General features: G+C 42.1%; 1 pseudogene; it reads left to right on the top strand.

Moving 5' to 3' along the window:
* The window catches only part of LOC115406295 (unconventional myosin-X-like), a 39,646-nt pseudogene that overhangs the window by 5,613 nt on the left and 15,044 nt on the right, over positions 1-18,989 (top strand).

Below are 18,989 nucleotides of genomic sequence, written 5' to 3'. Positions count from 1 at the left end.
CTTTGATCCAAGGAAAATCTTTCTGATAGGCCAGAGCGCCGACCACTGCACGGCCTCTAACATTTCTTTTGTTCGATATGTTTCTGACACGCAAAAGTGAACACTAAATAATTTATGTGTTTTAAGGTTCCGCAGTAGCTTTTACATGGATTAATAATACATTTACATTTTAATCGATGCCATCTAATCTAGATTGCATGAAAAAATACTAAAAAATGGCTCGAAATGTATTAAACTTTTCCTAGCAAAAGTGAAAATGGAGAAAAAAACAGTGTGGAGCGTGTGAACAATAAGTGTATTTGACAAAACAATTGTAATAAAGACACGATGATGGTGCAAAAAGAGACTTTGATCAAAGAAAAGGGAGCATCCACATGGTGAGCTCCCTCACCTTAGATCAAATCATCCCTGGTTCGAGTCCGTGCTGTGTTTCCTTTCTGTGCAGTCTGGATGTTGTAGCATCCAAACTGCATGTGTTTGTTTATCTCTCGGTGCTTGACATTTCTCCCACAGTACAAAAATACAGGTTTTAGGTGAAATGGTTTCTCTAAATTGACTGTAGGTGTCTCACACATTTTTTTTCCAATACTTGCAGGATTGAATTTCTGCTGTAATGTCTTTCAGTGACAGATGTGCAAACGGGTGACACACGCCTACACACACACAGGCACGCACACGCACGCACACGCACGCACACAAACACATGTTGTTGCTCTCCTTCCAGCTGCCGTAATCTGCTGAAAGCCCCGCTGTCCTGATTGTATTATCACCTTTAATGGAATATTACTGACACAGTTTAGGTCCCAGAGAGCGGTCGGCCGAGCTGCACTGAGGTCACTGATCGGAAGGAGAAGGGATTCTCTCTACATTTACCTCAGACCTGTCCTGAAAGGCCAGGGAGCTGCTCCTGCAGACTGACATGTCTGTTTGGAGGATCTATCTATCGCTGTGTGCAGCATGCCACTGAAAAACCTAAATACCTGGTTGCAAGCCTGATATTACATTCAGTCAGTATGAAGATACTCTTTAGATGTGATGTAGGAGTTCCTTCCTGTAGCTTTTTAAAACTTGCTTTATCCAAAATACGGATTTTGTTTAAAAGTGTGAAACTGAATTTGTACAAGCAGTGTCACTTGATAGAGACAGAAATGTTTACTCTTGTCCAAAGGGCAAACCAATAAGGTTGTTGCCTTCGTGGGGGCGAGACATGGTGGTAATTGTGAGTCTTACAGAAATGGTCAGACACGGCTTGTTTGCAGGAGGCGCATCCAAGCAGTCATGATACTGACCTGTAATCACTGTGGCATGAGAAGTTGAGCCTCAAACTGCTGGGCTCAGTTGTCACTTTTTCGTCTTTCCTTTTTAAAAAAAAAAAAAAAAAAAAGTGAATTTCATATCGTGTTTAGATATTGTCTTTAAGGATAATCCATCCATCTGTTTATGCTGCTTTTATCCACCTCAGCGTCGCAGGGGGGCTGGATCCAAGCCCAGCTTGCAATGGGTAAAATTCAGGATGCACTCAGTCCATCCAGGGCAAAACACAGCAAGATAGTAACCACACACACTCTCACACACACCTACGCTCAATATAGATACGTCACTTCACCGAATACCAGGAGTCCCCGCACAGACTCCAACACTAGAATCGAAATACTTGTTACTCACTGTGAGGTGTGAGAGCTACCCACTACACCACATGTATAGTCACAAATATGTGTGCATTGATTCCTACTGAAGAGGTAGAAGTTGAAGTACAAAATGAATAACATACCCTAAATGTAGATGTTAAAACAAATCACCTTTTTTACTGTCTTGGTGTGTTGCTATCAGTTAATATCTGCAATAATAAAAATCTAAATTCAACTCTCATTAAAACGCAGGCTGTTAAATGTAGATTCTTTGTTCAAATATAGGAAACAGCAGTAAAAAAAAATGTAGCACAGATATTCCAAGCTGAAAATTCTCTACTTAAATCAGGTGATGCATTTTTATGAATGAGTTACGTTTCACCTGTAATTGTGTCTGTTTGTGTCATAATGTTACATAACAAGGCTGCCTGGAAGAAGCATCCTCCATCAGCTGTAGTTCAAAACTCGCTCTCCACATGTGATTGACGAAGACCATAATGGCTCTCCCCCTCTCGCCTGATTAACTCTCCTGAGCACTTACAACCACTCTGCTGCCCGACGGCCATCAGTATAAAGAGTGCAGGAGCTGTGCGGGTGGAGGACTGGGGGCTTTCCAGACAAATATGGTGGAGCACAACACGATCTCTTTCTCTGTAGTGAAAGTTAAAGCTGATGGAGTAAAGAGTGCAGATCTGTGTGTGTTGGGTGTTGTTTCATCAGTGTGGAAGATGAACTGTAGCTTGATGAAGCGACAGACAAACATTTAAAATCATCTATATTCACCTTTGACCTTTAGTCTCTGGAGACACTGCAGTGCCCTCTGACCTCCGCAGCATGCTGTTGTTTACTTTTTGACCATTATCTGCTGACCAGTCAGCTGCTTCCGTCATCATTTATTCACGTGTCTTGTTTCTGTCAGTTTGTTCTTCTTCAATCGTCTCTCCTCCCAACAGCCGGACCAGACCTTCATAACATATTGCAATAACATGTGCCTCTATGCACATGAAATAAGTCAGATGCAAAAAAGTTACGGAAAATGACAAAAAATAAAATAAAATCAATGAACTTTCTCCACCTCTGAAATGCTGCCTGTGAAAAATGCAGATTCACGTGTTTCAGATTATTGCCTGTCACATGCTTGAATGCTATCATGCAGGATATTATTTGACAGCATAATGACCTCCTGCTGTTCACATCTGTATGCACTGCTTGTGTTTGTTTTCAAGAGTTTTGCTTACAGATGCTCAGCTGAGTGACTATTGCGTGTGTATTTTTCTCTACAGCATGTGTGCGCCTGCAGACGGTTGCCGTATGTGTGTCTGCGGAGAGGATTCATCTGAGCTGATTGTGTTTATTGGGGTGTGAGCGTTTTCCAGCGGGCAGGCGGGGCGGGGGTCCTTCATCAGACACAGTCTCCAAGGCGAAGCCTTAATCAAATGGCACAGGCGTCCATGTAATTGCCAGAATAGATACAAGGCCTTTATCACACACACACACACACACACACACACACACACACACACACACACACACACACACACACACACACACACACACACACACACACACGTGTGCACACACATATGACTGACAGGCGTCTGGGTTGAATGCTCTCTTTTGTGTGTTTAATAATGAAAGATTTTTAGATATCAAGGTTTTTTTTTTCTTTCAATCTTTGCTTTGCTTTAATTACCTTTTTTGGTTTTGCTTTGTGAAAACACTTTGTTACAGGGATTATTATTATTATTGTTGGATTATTATTTCAGATGATAGCAAATAAATGTTGAAATATTTTTTTCTTATTAGGCAAGAAAACACTTTTTTGAACTGATTATAATCTAAGAGTTATACAAGCTCACGGACTTGCTCTGTGCACCATCAATACATTTTATTAATACTCAACTGTCACTGGAATCCATCTCATCCATGATCTGAAACAATTTACAAAACGAAAAAATTTAAATTGCCATCTGTAAGTCACCTTCCAAGGTTAAATTATGGGATTCTCACTGAAAACTAACGTTGTGTTTCATTTCATTTATTGTCTGATTTTACTTTTGTCTTATAATTCCATGACATGTACACCTAATCTGAGTTTAGCTCTTTATTCTCTTGTCTACTTCCAATACAGCCCAGTGTTTTTGCCAGGTTGCCATTGCAGATCACAATCTGTACTTCAAGAACTTAATTATTAAATTAATTCAAAAAATGTACTTTTTGAAGGGTAGCCGTGGCTCGTTCGGTGGAGTTGGTGATGCTCCCATACCAAAGCTGCTGGTTCATTCTCCCATATTCATCAGTGAAAACGTCAGAGTGTCTTCGAACAAGACACTGAACCCCAAATGATGTACAGCCGTCCGCCTTGCACAGCAGCTGTTGCCACTGGTGTGTGAATATGGAAATGATGGTGTCTGCGGCTGGGTGAAATTGACTGATAATGTAAAATGCATCAAGGCTGCTTTTTCAAATAAAATGCACCACAGAAATGAAAGTGTATTTCTCATTCATAAAAAGCAGGCGAAGATTTTTGAATAATTTGCAACCTAATTTAAGTTTTGTTTCAGTGAAATGTTTTGTTTTCTGGTTTTAAAATGCTGCAATATTTATGTTGAATATGCGACTGGAAATTCACACTGTAACACTGTTGATGCAGGGTCTTTTGGTGCTCCTTCATCTACGTAGGGCAGGGTGTGAGACTTGAGGTCAAGGGTCACGTTTGGGGCTAAAGTGGCAATCAAAGCTGCCGGACATTTAATGGAGCTTGACGAAATGGTGATAGACGGCGCTGGAGCCATGAAACCGGCTGGAGTCTGGTTTGGATTTCAGAGAGAGGGGAGAAGCCTGAGGGAAACCGACAGGGAGGGGATTAAAAACATGATGTTGGAGCTATAGATTTTAGCTCACACTGAGCACTGGGGTTTGTTGTCATGCACGGCCATCGCTGTCCGTCTGGGCCTGTAATAAGACAGGAGGAGGGGGGATGGGAAGAGGACATGCAGGGGAGGAGGAGAGTCTATGAGGGTGGTGGTGGGTATAGGTTGTAATGCTCGGTCATTTATAACCCCTCGTCCCCGTCCCTTCCACTTTCTGCGGTAGCATATCGATCTCGGACTAGAGACCAATTTACTTACAGTAAAGTAGAAACACGTTCGTAGTGAGCGTTGAAAGTTCTGATGACGCCGCGTTTACGTCTGGAAAGACACTAAAACCATCAGTCTGAGGGGTTTAAGTGGGGTCAGAGGTCGGGTTATCAGTTACTAGAGGGTGTGGTGAAGTACTGGTGAACAGCGAGCGTGGAGTCTTGGGGTGAGGAGGTCGTTATTTATTGGCTTTTTGTGTTGGGATCGTACAGGCGGATGAACTGGAGGCAGGAAGAATACAGGACAGGATCCATAAAGGATCCAGAGAGAGGGAACAGCTGAAAAAAACTGAGTCCTCCATAGATGAAAAGGATTAACTCACATTTTTTTATCTGGCCAAAGCAAGCAGTGATAAAGTCTGCATCCAAGCTGAAGCAGACATTTCCCCCCGAAGCCTCACCTTGAGTTACCCAGTTGTATGTGTATATATATATATAGTACCACAGCTATGTGTGTGTGAATGTTTGCCCTGTAGCCTGAGGCATGCCTGTTTTTGTTTTTTTTGTCATCACCATGCTGTACTGTATGTGTTCGGGATCGAGAGTGAGACAAAGACAAAGATGCTGAAAAACAGGAGAAGAGGGGCGGGAAATGAAAGTGATAAATGTTGTCGGGGATGAATGCTGGAGGGTTTGGAGCCATCTGTTGCTCAAACAATTCATTTCTATTTTTTCCCTTGCTGCTGACGTCTTTCAGAGACACACGTCGGGCTTTTTCACGCACCTGCAGCTTCCTTGGCGTCAGACTGAAGTGTTGGAGTCAAGATTTTTGATGGAGACAGCCAAAATTCCATATTTCGATTCTCGAATTTCAGCTTTTCCAAGAACTGATGCTTTGAGAAAATCATGCATTTAGTGCAACGCAGTAAGCCATACAAGAGGACATGTGGTGATTTTCCCATCTTTACAGAACTTCAACTGCTTCATTGACTGCTGCTTCCTTTTCTGCCACCATTTTTCATCCTCCTCTGTTTTTGCTGAGCCCCTTTTTTAGGGCTTTCAGGTCAGGGGTCAGACGCTGTATGAAAGGCAGCATTGTCTGGGAGGAGCACACTTCCTCTGACCTTCAATAGAGCACACACACACACACACACACACACACACACACACACACACACACACACACACACACACACACACACACACACTAGAGCTTCCAGTACTGTTGCTCCCTCTTGTTAGGAAGGCCAGATGTTGGTCTTTACAGTCTCCCATTAAATGCATATCTGTGGCATCTGCCAGCTGCCTCGTCATTTCAACATTCAAACACAGACATGTACAATTACATGAAATATTAAAGATTTTGCTCAATTTTTTTTGTCATTTTTGTAAATTTAGTCTTTTTCTGTACTTTAATTGTTTCAACTGTTGCATCTTGGATGTTATTGATTGCCTGAGGAGCACCTTCACCGTGTTCGCTGGAGGCTTCCTTATATCACATCCTCAACTGAAACCGAGTATAAATGTGTTTCTCACTCAGTGTTTTTGGTGTGTTTTGTGTGATCCAGGGGGCCCGAGTGTGGGTCAGAGAGAAGGAGCAGCTGGTCCCCGCCACCGTCAACTCCTGTGAAAACGGAACACTCGTGGTCACAACTGATTATGGAGGGGTAAGGAATGTAAACAAACGAACACACACCGCCTGAGTCAGTCGCTTTTCACGCCATGTTGATGAAGAACGATTGTGAACCTGTTGATTATTGGGTTAAAAATGTGGTTGGATGAAGATTTTCCACAAACATCTTTCACTGTGTGACGCAGGAAAATAGATGTTAAGCCATGATCAAAGGTGTCACCACATGTGCCCGTCTCTCTCGTCTATTGACGGCTTCATTAATATTCTATTTTTTTACTTCTTCTGGTAGAATACAGAACGAACAACGTGATGTAGTCATTATGTGCATTAGAAGAATGGACGGTTTTGTACTTCGTCACTACAGGAAAGTCAAATGACACCAAAATGGCACAAAACAGCTCAGTGACCAGAGCGGCTCTGTGTTGCCAGATTGGGCAGGTTTCTGCTAAATCAAGCCTCTTTTTTGAACACGTCGGACGGGTTGATGAAATGATTATGTGTTTATGACGTGTTCTTTAGTATACAAATACGGTTTTAACGTGCATTTTCAACCGAGATGCCGGTTTGTGCTTCTTTCTATTGAGTTAAGCGGGGTTCATATTGTTTACGGGGGAGAGCGACAGATCTGGCAACCTCCTCCAGAGACACCACAGGCGGTGTGAATCACACTGCTGTGGTGATTCCGGACCGCAGCCGGACCGCATCCAGTGTACATGAGGGGTCAACCTCAGTGGGTTCGCAGTATTGATGAACAAGGCGCACCAGGGTTCAGATACCGCGCTCAGACTTCAGTATTTATGGCTGAACTAATGCAGCTAACAAAGTCAATCACAACCGGATCAAACGCGGGAACAAGTGAGAACGGACCCTAATCTGTCTCTTCTGAGGGGAAAACGGATAAATGACATTGATCCGGATCAAAGTGCTTTATAAGTCTAACAGACTGTGTGCTTTATCAATCAAACGCTTAATAAATAAGTTATTTAAATCTATTTTTTAAATATTACTTGTTATTAATGACACTGACATGCTGGGTTTAGCTTGATGTTATGATGACTGTTTAAATCAGAACCAAACTTGCTGAAGAGACCAAAATGTAAAAAAAAAAAAAAAGCGATGACTTTTAATCAGCAATGTCAGCAGTACTGCGAACGGTTCGGCTGTAGCACTTGCATGCGAGGTGGCATCTGCACCGCATTGGCATTCACATAAAGGTCAACGTGAAGGTGAAGCAGCTGTGCAGGTTCATCCTCTCCTGCGCCGATCAATAGAAGCTCCTGGTTGATGATGCTCCACTTTCCAAGCCCTAGTTCCTTCCTCGTGCTCCTCTTCTTCCTCATACATATTCAGAATCCATCCCTGACACATATTCAGGCTTCAGAGGCGAGCTGGAATAGATGCAAAGCATCATGGGAGCATGTATGCACGTAAGAGCAGGGATATTTTAGTTGTTAAATGGAGAACCTGAATCGGGTTGCCATTCCCAGTCCTTCATCACTGCATAATAATGACATTGAATGTTTAAAGGTAATTATAAGTGTGTGGCCAAGTGTGTGCACTCATTTAATCCTCATCTGAGCAAGGACATGCACACATTACTCTCTGGATTTCATGTTTTTTTTGTAGGTTGATGTGTTTGGCACACAAACTCACATTCCTTTGCGCTCCAGTTGGCAGCATTTTAACATGGAGCTAATAATACTCTTTTTTTTTCACCTAAAATACAACTGTCTGAATCCTTCTTTCATACCCCAAAAGCACATCCACCCCCTTTTTCAGTGGATGTACAGTGAATTCGTGTTTTTTCACTGCTCAAATTCTCCAGGAAAAGCCAGCTCTCTCTTGCTGGAGCTGCCTTGGCGTCGCTGTCCGGGGACGCAGCAGGGGCATTCAGACGTTTCCCAAAATAGAGGATTGGTTATAGGAGCAGGCATTCTCTTTGCACTGGATTATGAATGTCCTCAGCCTCCCCAACCCCCACCCGTCCATCCCTCCCTGGCTGCGTCCGCCCTCCCTCCCTGCTACAGCGGTTGGTGTTACAATGTTGACTCTGCAGGAGGTGGTGAATATTTGATGGGGAATCAGCAGGATGGGGAGGTAGACCCCGCTACTACAGGATATGACCCCGGAACAGGGTCCCCGGCCCCCCACCCGTCCTAGCTGGTCTTCACTGATTACCCTTTTGTCACAAATAAATGTTTGACCACAGAGCCGAAACGCCCTCAGGACCATGTTTGACGTTTAGCAATAAAACCGGTCAAAACAGACCAGACGGACAGAAAAGGTTTTGTTTTGTATTCTTATATAACATTCCCTGCTCCTCCGTCGGTGTCTGGTTCTGTAATCTCCCGACCCTGACCCAGTTCACCACATTACCCCCTTTCCTCCACAAACGCTGCGGCCGCAGAACTACAAGCCTTCATGTCAAGTCAGCCGCTCTCACAGCTACCAGGGTTTTATGCAAGCCTTCCACATCTTTCATCATCGTTCTGACGCTGCAGTTTCACTTTTTAGGTTTGCTCCTCTCCTGTGTCCATTTTTAGAGTTATAAAGCGGGAAGCATTTGGTTCAACCTTTTTCAGCGCTCCAGTGAGAATCATTGAAACTTCATTGAGGACAAACCGACAGGAGTTTACTGCAAAATCTTCCAATTTATTCTCAATGATCATTGGTTTGGTTGTTTTTATCAATGTCATCATAAAGTTTTCTTTCTTTATTTTTTTTTTTATCAATCTCGAAGACTTAGATAAATACAACCAGGAACACATGAAATTCACAGTTATTTAAGCCATCAATTGTTTTTTTTTTTTTTTTTCCCCTGAATCGAAGAAATTTGGTGCCTAAGTCATTAACTCTTATTAGACAGGTACACCAGTGATCTATTGTTTTTTTGTTCACAAGATTTTTTAACACAGAGTGTAATCCGGCATTTGCATCAGAAGTGACGACACAGACGCGCAACCTTAAAAAAAACAAACAAAACAAAACAAAACAAAAAAACGAAGTGACCTGCAAGGAAAGTGTTGCGTGCTCCAACGTAAACGGCCAAAATGGATTTGTCAAGTCTGAAGCTAAACTTGTCATCGTGGATTGATTAAACTGAACCAGAACAGATATATGATCCATGATGGAAGGCTTTATCCATTCTTTTTAAAGATCTGTATAGATTATGTAGGGGATATGATTAGATTAGATTAGATCAGATTATATTATATTAAACTTTAATGAACCCATGGTGAACTGGGTCACTTGTGAAGCACTTGTGATAGTGCCTGTTATAAATGTATCAATAATTTAAAAAAACTAGAAATAAATGATCCAAATTGACGAAGGTGATTAACTTTTTTTATGAATGCATTTGGTAGAATAGTCTATTTAAGTGTTGACCTTATGTTGTTCTTAAGCTAACATTGTTTTTATAATTTTAGTGTAGCACTATTTTGATAAAAATAAAACTTTATTTTCATTCATCTCATTAAAAAACGAATTATTTTTACCTGCTTTGCTGATAATGGTTGAAGAACTATCATGAAGCTCCTTCTCACTCTCGATTTAACTGTGCAATTGAACCCTCCACCTGCCTCGGACTATGATTCCCCATCCACCGCTACACTTACACACTCACACACAGACATGCATGTCCACTGGAAAACATGCAGAGGTCACGTTTGCGACGAGTTATGGACGGTGTTTTGCGTGACCTCGATTTCAGCAGCTAGCGTGAACGCTGCAGTGAGAGCTCACGCGAGCACAGAACATGCTGCAGGGAAGCACTGCTCCTTGGACACACACACACACACACACACACACACACACGAAACCACTTGGACTCACACCGAACAGCACACTCTGTGCAGAAGTGACGTGTTCGGTGTGATCTGGCACCTGGAACAGACTGATGTTGTTGTGTGATCTCCAGATCCACACTCTTTTCGTGCAGAATCACTTTTCTGACCCACTGAGTGAGGACCCTCCTGTTGGCATTCTGAAACTGGCTCATGAAAACACACTGATGCACAAACACACATCTTCCTACAGTGCTTACAGTCTTCCACTGCTGTCCTCAGTTTTGTCCCTCTCACCTTTTTGCAGCGAGGAGAGAAGACGGCGTCCCGCCTCAGGGCGGGATGATTACAACATCTTAAATAATGACGACATATGAAGTGTGTTATTCACCCCTGTCCTGACTCCTGACCGGGTGCTGCAGGGATATAAGCAGAATTAATACTCGTCGCTTGTTGTTAACCTCATTTTCTTAATCCAAGTTATCAACACCCACATGTTCTGTATTCATTCTGACTCTTGGGACACCAGTTTGTTTGTTTTTTAGATCATGGGGTCTATATTTAAATTCCATATTCATGACCATCGGATTGTGAGACTGTGTGAATTCAGTACGTAGATATAATATGACCTGGTACAACAGTTCTCATATTTTCTGCCTTAATAAAGATCTTATTTAATGTTTAGCATTTGTTTTGTTGGAGTGCATCTTATTAATGAACAAATACAAGTAAAAGTTCTACAACTTATTGCTTGAGATGTCCTATAAGACAATAGTTCCTAACTTATTTTCTATGGAGCCACACTGATCAACTCATTGCCAGGGTTGGGAGCGCCGCTCTCACCTCTAGTCAAAACATTAAATTGAGACGATGACCTCTGGAGAGGCACAGTCAGGTTTTTTTCACTTGCACCTCAGAGGGCTTCAGTCCCTCCAACTGTCTCCTCCTTCTGTCAAGAGCCTGGATTTGATCTGGATTTGATATTTAGCTCTGATGATGTTTTCACTGTAATGTTGCAAATCCAAATAATCATGTTTTTTTTTTTTTGGGAGGGGGAAGCAGCAGCAGCTCTGCCCTTCATGCTCCGCAACATTTTAAGTAATGGATACGTAAAAGCTCTGCAGGCTGCAGCTGCTCCCAATACACTTTGATCTCAAGGATCAGATTACAGAAAAGACCTCCTCAATGTTGCCCAAACCTAATCGGCCTCTCGGAGGTCTGACAGATCAGAGCCAAGGTCGGCGAGGAGCGCTGCAGGTGCTTACAGTGCTGTGAGATACTGTATCCTGCACTGGTGAGCAGAGGTCTGCAGAATGTAGGTCATTGTGCCCAAAGCTCTCTTCTCTCTCCTCTCGTCTCTCCGTCTCTCCATCTTTATCTCTCTCGCTGCCCGCGCTCACGCTGGCTGCAGCTAATATGTGAAGTCAGATGGAGAGGCTTGTCTCCCCTGGCTCTCCTCCTGAATCATGCAAAGCAGCTTCAGACATCAGAGAGCTTCACAGAAAGACTGCTGTATGCCTCGTGTGTGTGTGTGTGTGAAAGTGTGTTTTTGCATGAGATAAATCAGGGTAGGATCTGCAGCCATTTCCCTAAAAAGGAAGGGCAGAAAAAAGAATAATAAAGAGAAGAGGTGGATTGTGAGCAAGAGAAAGAAAAATGTCTACAAGTCCTGCTCGGTGGAGTCCTCGGCAAAAAAAAACTAAAACGTTTCCCATGTACAACTGCATGTTGCAGCCATTTTTCAGTCTTTCTCACCTACCTGACAAGAAAGTTATTTTTTGTATCTTCAAGTGAATCAACCATACTGACACTGCAAGTAAGAGATGGCAATGCGTTATTAGTGTAATTGTAAATGTAAATCTTTTTGTGGCAACTTTTTAATTCCAGATGTCTTGCAGGTTAAGCAGCATCCATGACAATTTCTAACTATTACTGATTACTTATAGCTACTATTTAGTCATGTAAGACATGACAAACATCCTTTTTTAAAATTCAGAAATAATCAAATGTTTGTGCTATAAATACATTCCATTCCACTCACAAGAGCAGAGTCCTTTTGTTTACTTTCTAAGTGTTAATTACTGTGTGAAAAAATACTATGACAACTGAGCATTATGTTCTGTTATGTGTTTGCTCTTAAAAAATACTATTTTAATGAAGTTTCAGAAACAGTAGTGCTATGCTGTTGAATGTAAATAAACTCTTTTCTCAGAATGATACAATCTTAAAACTTTGTAGTCTGTCATTTCAGAAAAATACATCCAAAAGCCAATTAGCTGCATTTTGATGACTGTGTCATGATATAAAGATTTTTGTCGGTACAGTGATGTGGAACAGTGATATTTTTCAATGGAACCCTCCAGATTTGTTCTAGGAAAAGCTGTGGACCCCTTTTCTGATTTATGATTGGCTAAAACATTACAGTAAAGCCAAACAGTTCTGGACACAAACTAGTCTCTGTACTTGAAATCCAGACTAATGTAAACTATATTAAAGTCCCTTCTCTGGGATTTATTGACCGTGATGGAGATTTGTCTGTCAGTTGTGTCTCAGCCTCCTCAATGTTTGTGAGGAATGTAAAAAAATCAAGACCAGTTGGAGACGTGCACCATGTTCTGTCACTTCTCACATGGTTTTCACTCCACTAACTAAAGTCGCTCTGCTGTTTCTCTCTCTAACTGTGAATTATTTAATAAGAAGTTTCCCGTTTTAGACTTCTGCATCTGCATCTCATATGGTACAGTCTGAGCGTGTGTGTGTGTGTGTGTGTGTGTGTGTGTGTGTGTGTGTGTGTGTGTGTGTGTGTGTGTGTGTGTGTGTGTGTGCAAAATGTGAGTTAAAACCCACCAGAGGGCAATGGAGGAAGAAGACAGAGACATTTGCAAAATCTTTTTTTTCCCTCTTTTCACTTCAGCTGCATTTCGTTTCAATCGCTGACACACTTTCTGTCTCTACAGCACTCTCTCTCTCTTTCTCTCTCTCTCTCTCTCTCTCTCTCTCTCTCTCTCACTCGGGTTTTCCTGCACGCATCTTATCATCTGCTCTGTGAAGTCCTAAAATTTTTTGTTCATAGTGAGAATATTCTTGGTTTGGATCTGGGTTGAGTTTGCATGTTCACCCTCCTGCTCAGGTTTACTCACACAGTCCAAAAATGTGCATTTGAGGTTAATGACTCACTCTGAAAATGTCCATATGTGTGAATGTGAGTGTGTGTGTTTGTCCTGTGATAGTCTGGGTACCATCACAGGTGTACCAGTTTACTAAATTGACTTTGAATGAAAAGTAAAAAAAAAAAAAACCAACAACAACAGGAATCCAGATCCAGCAATAAAAATGGAAGCAAGAAAAAAATGAGGGAATGAAAGAGCATGAGTAGGAGGTGGAAGTGTGGGGAATGTGAGAGATAGCAGACAGAGGGAGGTAAATTAATGAAGAGGGAGAAGATGTGAGAGCGAAGGAGACCGAGAGAGCAGGGAAGTGAAAGACGGGGGGAGGGATGAATGAGGAATGGCACACAAAGAGAGAGAGAGATGAGAGAGAGAGAGGAGTGATGTTGGAGACATGAAGGCACTCAGGATTCAATACGAAGACGGAGTTGGAGCGGCAGAGTGATTTAATACGATGAGAAAGTGAAGAAGAAGAAATGCAGACGAAAGCTGTGGCTCACACTAATGGTACAGGGTCAGTTTGGGAGATTCTCTCTTTCTTTTAATGCACTGAAGGTTCAACTCTAATCTCGTGGATATGACGGCTTGTCTGTCTGCCGGTACACAACTGTCAGCGTGTCTCATTACTCAGACACTGATAAGACAAAACAACACGCACAAATGGTGAAGGAGCAGCTTTGGTGTCAAAACCTGAGAACCAATCTGCAACAGATCACCCAGAACACAACTAAACCAGGAACTTATTGTTCTGTTTTCATTCCTTTTGTAAAGTATCAGTGCTTCTGTTGCTCCAAAACATTTTCAAGGTATTTATTTCCTGTCTTTCTGTATTTCCCAACTTGACGGTTTTCACTTTTATCTCATTATTATTATTATCTCACTATTATGCAATGAGATTGCACTAATTTAGTGCACAATTGAAAATTATGAAGCATTAACCTATAGCAGTGAGTCATATGTCAACAACATTTTAATTTAATCTATGATAAATCTAGTGTCATTTTCACTCCAGCTAGTTTCTCACTTTGTTAACTGTGTTAGTTTGTTTCATATTGATCAGGTAGTGTACAGTAACACATGGAAATACCTAATGGACTGAACATAAGGCTTAATTATAACAGTGCTGATAGTAGCAACTTTTACATATCAGGTGTAAATTATTGTTGATTTAAATTAACAGTAGTTTGTGTATTATATTGCAAATGAACTTTACTTTTATGTCTTTATTTTATGTTTTTGAAACCAATCCTGTTTCTCCTGCATGTTCCCACTATAAATTTGATCAATCACACAGATCTAATAACAGCTGTTCATCTGATCCAGATGTGTTGGAGCAGAGACACATGTACCTGCAGGGTAGTTCCAGTCCAGGATCAAACACTGAATTATTCTGAGTTATTGGCCTCCGTGCTGGATGCCCTGTTCCTGTGTATGATTGTTCCTGCTTGTTAAAGGTGAAAACAAAAGGTCAATTGTGTCGGGTCACAGTGAGGACGCTGAGCTATTAGCTGCTGATGAGTTACGCTCGTTCAGAGCCTTCAGGAGCTTCACCCTTTGCAGTAGAGGATCATTTTATCACAGTTGACGGAGAAAGGTTGGTGACTCCATGAGTTCGCTCGTCATCAACATTCACCAGAACACCGGCGAGAGAGCGTTAGTACTGCAGCACGTAGCTCACAGGCTGCTTCTGTCAGCCGCGAACACCTTTATACCCACAGACAGTTGGCGGAGAACGATACCATGTTGAGTTTGTTCTTCTTTTGCTTTTTTCTTCCTGCCCTGAATGAGTTGTCTGCACGCTACAGCTCAGGAAGACGGAGCAACTGGAGTGAAATAGATTTATTTAAGAGCAGGATGTCTGAACGCCTACAGCACACCCCTCAACAGACCTCAACCACATCTGTTACACACACACACACACACACACACACACACACACACACACACACACACACACACACACACACACACACACACACACACACACACACACACACACGGAGGGCGAGGCTGCCTGTGAGACTAAGCTGACATATTAACATCCAAGTGCCGTAAAAGGCCGTCGTTTCTATTCTCGGACGAGTGTGATTTCATAGAAATGAATGAACGACCTTTAGGCCGAGATCTCGTCATGTAAACGTCTGTGTGTGCTCGCCACTAACAGGAGCTACAGACAGGTATGGTCGTAGCAGCTCGTGTGTGTGTGTGTGTGTTTGACCTGAAAGCGCGGCGAGCTGCTCTCACCTGTCAGGTCCTTCCGGATCAGAGCCTCCGCTCTGTCTCTCCTCGTCGTTCCTCTTGTCCTCACTCTTACGTCTTTGCCTCCCGCTGCTGGTTCCTCCGCCCGTCTCGCCCCCTCTTCTCCAGTTGCCATGGTGATGGACGACATAGATGAAATCTCGGGGTCTGAGGGGGAACGAGGGACGTAAAGCTCCTCTCTCATCATGTGGGTTTTTCGTCGTGTTGCATCACAAGTAACATGTTAAGGAAAAAAATGGAGATAACTTGCGACGCCAGTGAGTTATTTTTATCTTCTGTGAACACATTTCCGTCTTATTCTGTGCAACGTACCTTCATTATGGAGTACCGATGTTTTCACTGCCACAATCAAGTGTTGTTTGGATCCAGTTTTTGTTTGCACCGGAATACAAAAAGGGGGGAGGAGACAAAAAACTACAAGTAGGACAGTCCAACAACTATTTCTATGAAACGGTTCGAATTATTCCATATTTTCTGTGAGGATTTCAGTCAAAACTTGTTCACATTGTGGCTTCAGAGGCAGACATTCGTTTCCCGGCTGTTGCTGGTGCTAATGGCGGAAATGCGGTCGTCCACCTCTGGTTTTATTCGACCACAATATTGAGTGCATGATAGTTTTTACCCCATTTCATCTCCAGATCGTACATAACTGCTGAGTGAACCAGGAGACTGTGATCAATATTATTGCAGACACGTATCTGAATATAAGAAAACTACTCATATAAAAAGTGACAATTGAAACTGACCGAAAAGTCAAATTAAACTTCATTTACGTGTCTTAAAAATCAGCCAATTTTTCTTTTTTTTTTCTTTTTTTCTTTTTTTTGGGAAATGAAAAGAAATTCCACGTTTTGTCCCGACTGATACTTTAGGAAAAACTTTGAGAAAGCAGTTTACCACATTCAGTAAAAAGCTGTGCTGTGGCGTTCCAGGTGTTGTACCTGCAGACGGCCGAGGTCACCAGGGAGCAGGTCTACGCCATGCACCAGTCCAGCATCGACGGGGTGGAGGACATGTCGGCGCTGGCCGAGCTGCACGACGCCACCATCATGCACAACCTGTACCAGCGCTACCAGAAGGATAACATCTACGTAAGTGCTTTCAGACAGCAGAATGTGTCTCCTGTACTGAGTTCAGCATGTATATGTGTGTGCATGTATGTATAGGACCGCTTCGTGTGCACATTATTTTTTGATGAGCTGAACTCCTCCTTTTCCTGGAACCTTTGCATTCGTGAAGCTTTAAGAGGGAAACGCAAATCATCTGACTTATAATCATGAGAAATTGATTGTGGCTGTAATTTGTGTGACTGTGTTTTAAGAGTAGCTGGCATGTCTCAATCAGATGACAGCTGCTGTCTGTTATTATTATAAAATAAGAATTACAGTGAATGAGTTTTTATCAAGGCAAGAACTGTATTCCCTGTATCTGTCGGCATTTGGAAAAGCCTTGAAACCTGATCTATTACCAGACAGCAGACAAACAATAGCCTGGCTGGGTGTGACCTAATCTCGATGATGAAATATTGTCCTTATGCGGATTTCAACTTAAGCTGATCAGAACAGTTTTTCGTGTGTGGGTCAGCTCTTTGTGTTCATATGTGTCTTTCTGCTCGCTGTCAAGTGAATATTACACTAACCGCACCGACGTGGTAATATGACCCAACTGACAACTTGCTGACTGGACATTTTGGTTTCTTTAGCAGCAGAACAGAAACCAAAGTGATCGATACATCACAAGCTGCCTCTTCTTCATCCTTCATCTCACTGATTCGACTTTAGTTTTATACTAAAAATCTCTCGAATAAGAATTCATTTTCACTCCCAATGTTACGTCTCCACCCTGCTGTGATCCTTTATCCTCCAGTACAGATTAATATTACCATACAGTTGCTTTTCAATTTTTAGATCCACTACATTTCTTATTTGGCCTTAAAAAAAAAAGTCACTTCTTTGCTCCTTGCAGACTAATATCGGCAGCATCCTGGCAGCTGTCAACCCGTACAAGCAGATCGCAGGTCTGTACGACCTGGAGAGGGTGGACTTGTACTCCAAGCACCATCTGGGGGAGCTCCCGCCCCACATCTTCGCCGTGGCCAACGAATGCTACCGCTGCATCTGGAAACGCCACGACAGCCAGTGTGTCCTCATCAGGTGAGCTCCGGCCACCAGAGACCTGCTCGCCCGTCAGTCCTCTACTTTATGTAATTGCTTGTCCATTCAGAGGACCCTTTATCCACGTATCGGTCTGAGTCTAAGCCATCAGTTCATCCACTCATTTTCTAAATCCTGTGACATGACTGCGGGCTTTCCCAGCATGCACCAGGTCGAGTTAGGTTTGTCCTACTTACCCAGTGTGACACATGCATTTTTCATTTCACTGCTTGCATTTTGAATGTATAGTTAACAAAGGAGTTTATCACCTCAGTGAATACACTTTATGATCGTCTTTGTAGAGTTGGATGAAAAGATCATGTGTTCACTGTTAATGTGAAACTCCAACCAGGAGACTTTTCAGACTCCTTGTTTTTCTCTATTTACAGTCAAGTGAAGCCAATTCAGTTGTTTTTTTTCCAGATCAACCATTTCATTCCTTTTTGTTTCCACAAACAGGCTTTGACACACATAAGAGCATAATGGACTGCTTGCCACATCTATAAAATGTTATTGTAAAGGACAGAAATACAGCTTTGCACCCATATATAAGTCATTACAGCAGCCCCAGGATTCTACTGTATGAACACGTTCACAGTGGATTTAAAAATGAAGAATCAAATTCAGACTTTCAGGACTAATTTGAGGATTTATACATCCAAGTCAAATGAATATGAATCAAATGAATGAAAATAATCTTAGTGCCTAAATGTTTATGAAACCTGATTCTATATCCAGTCTTTCTTTTTTCCATGTTGTTGATCTTTTGCAAATTATGGTCTCAATTTGCTTTTCTGTCGTTTCCTGCTGATCTGTTTGAAGGTTCAGTGTGTGTGAATCACTCAGACATAGTGGAACATAACTACCAAAAACAGATCTGCCACCTCTGAAGTACTGAAACCATTCCTATTTCAAACAACAACCAAACTATGTTTGAAAAGCACCTAAAGTTCTTCCTTGCTCTTCGTCTGCATGTTCATTTCTTTCATTCACTTTGATTTGCTTGGCTGATGAGATATTTTGGTGAAAGACTAGTAAACAACTGCGCGTGTTTTCCTTGCATTGTCACTCTGACAACAGTGAATAAAAGGCTGATTGTGAGTTTTTAAACTATTTAAGCAGAAATTATTTAAAACTATGACAACGGATTGTGTTTGTCTGGACCACGTAACTTAGAGATGTGATGAGATGGAGGAAGGAGAACACATTCAAGCTCTTTGTTACTCTGTTTGTAGCTGAAGTCTGTGCAGACAGCGACAACTAATGAAAAATCAAGGTCACTTCG

The sequence above is a fragment of the Salarias fasciatus genome, chromosome 19 (assembly GCF_902148845.1).
Source record: "Salarias fasciatus chromosome 19, fSalaFa1.1, whole genome shotgun sequence".
In the NCBI taxonomy this organism is placed as follows: domain Eukaryota; kingdom Metazoa; phylum Chordata; class Actinopteri; order Blenniiformes; family Blenniidae; genus Salarias; species Salarias fasciatus.
The sequence above is the reverse complement of the archived record's forward strand: the minus strand, read 5'-3'. Positions and strand labels throughout refer to the sequence as shown.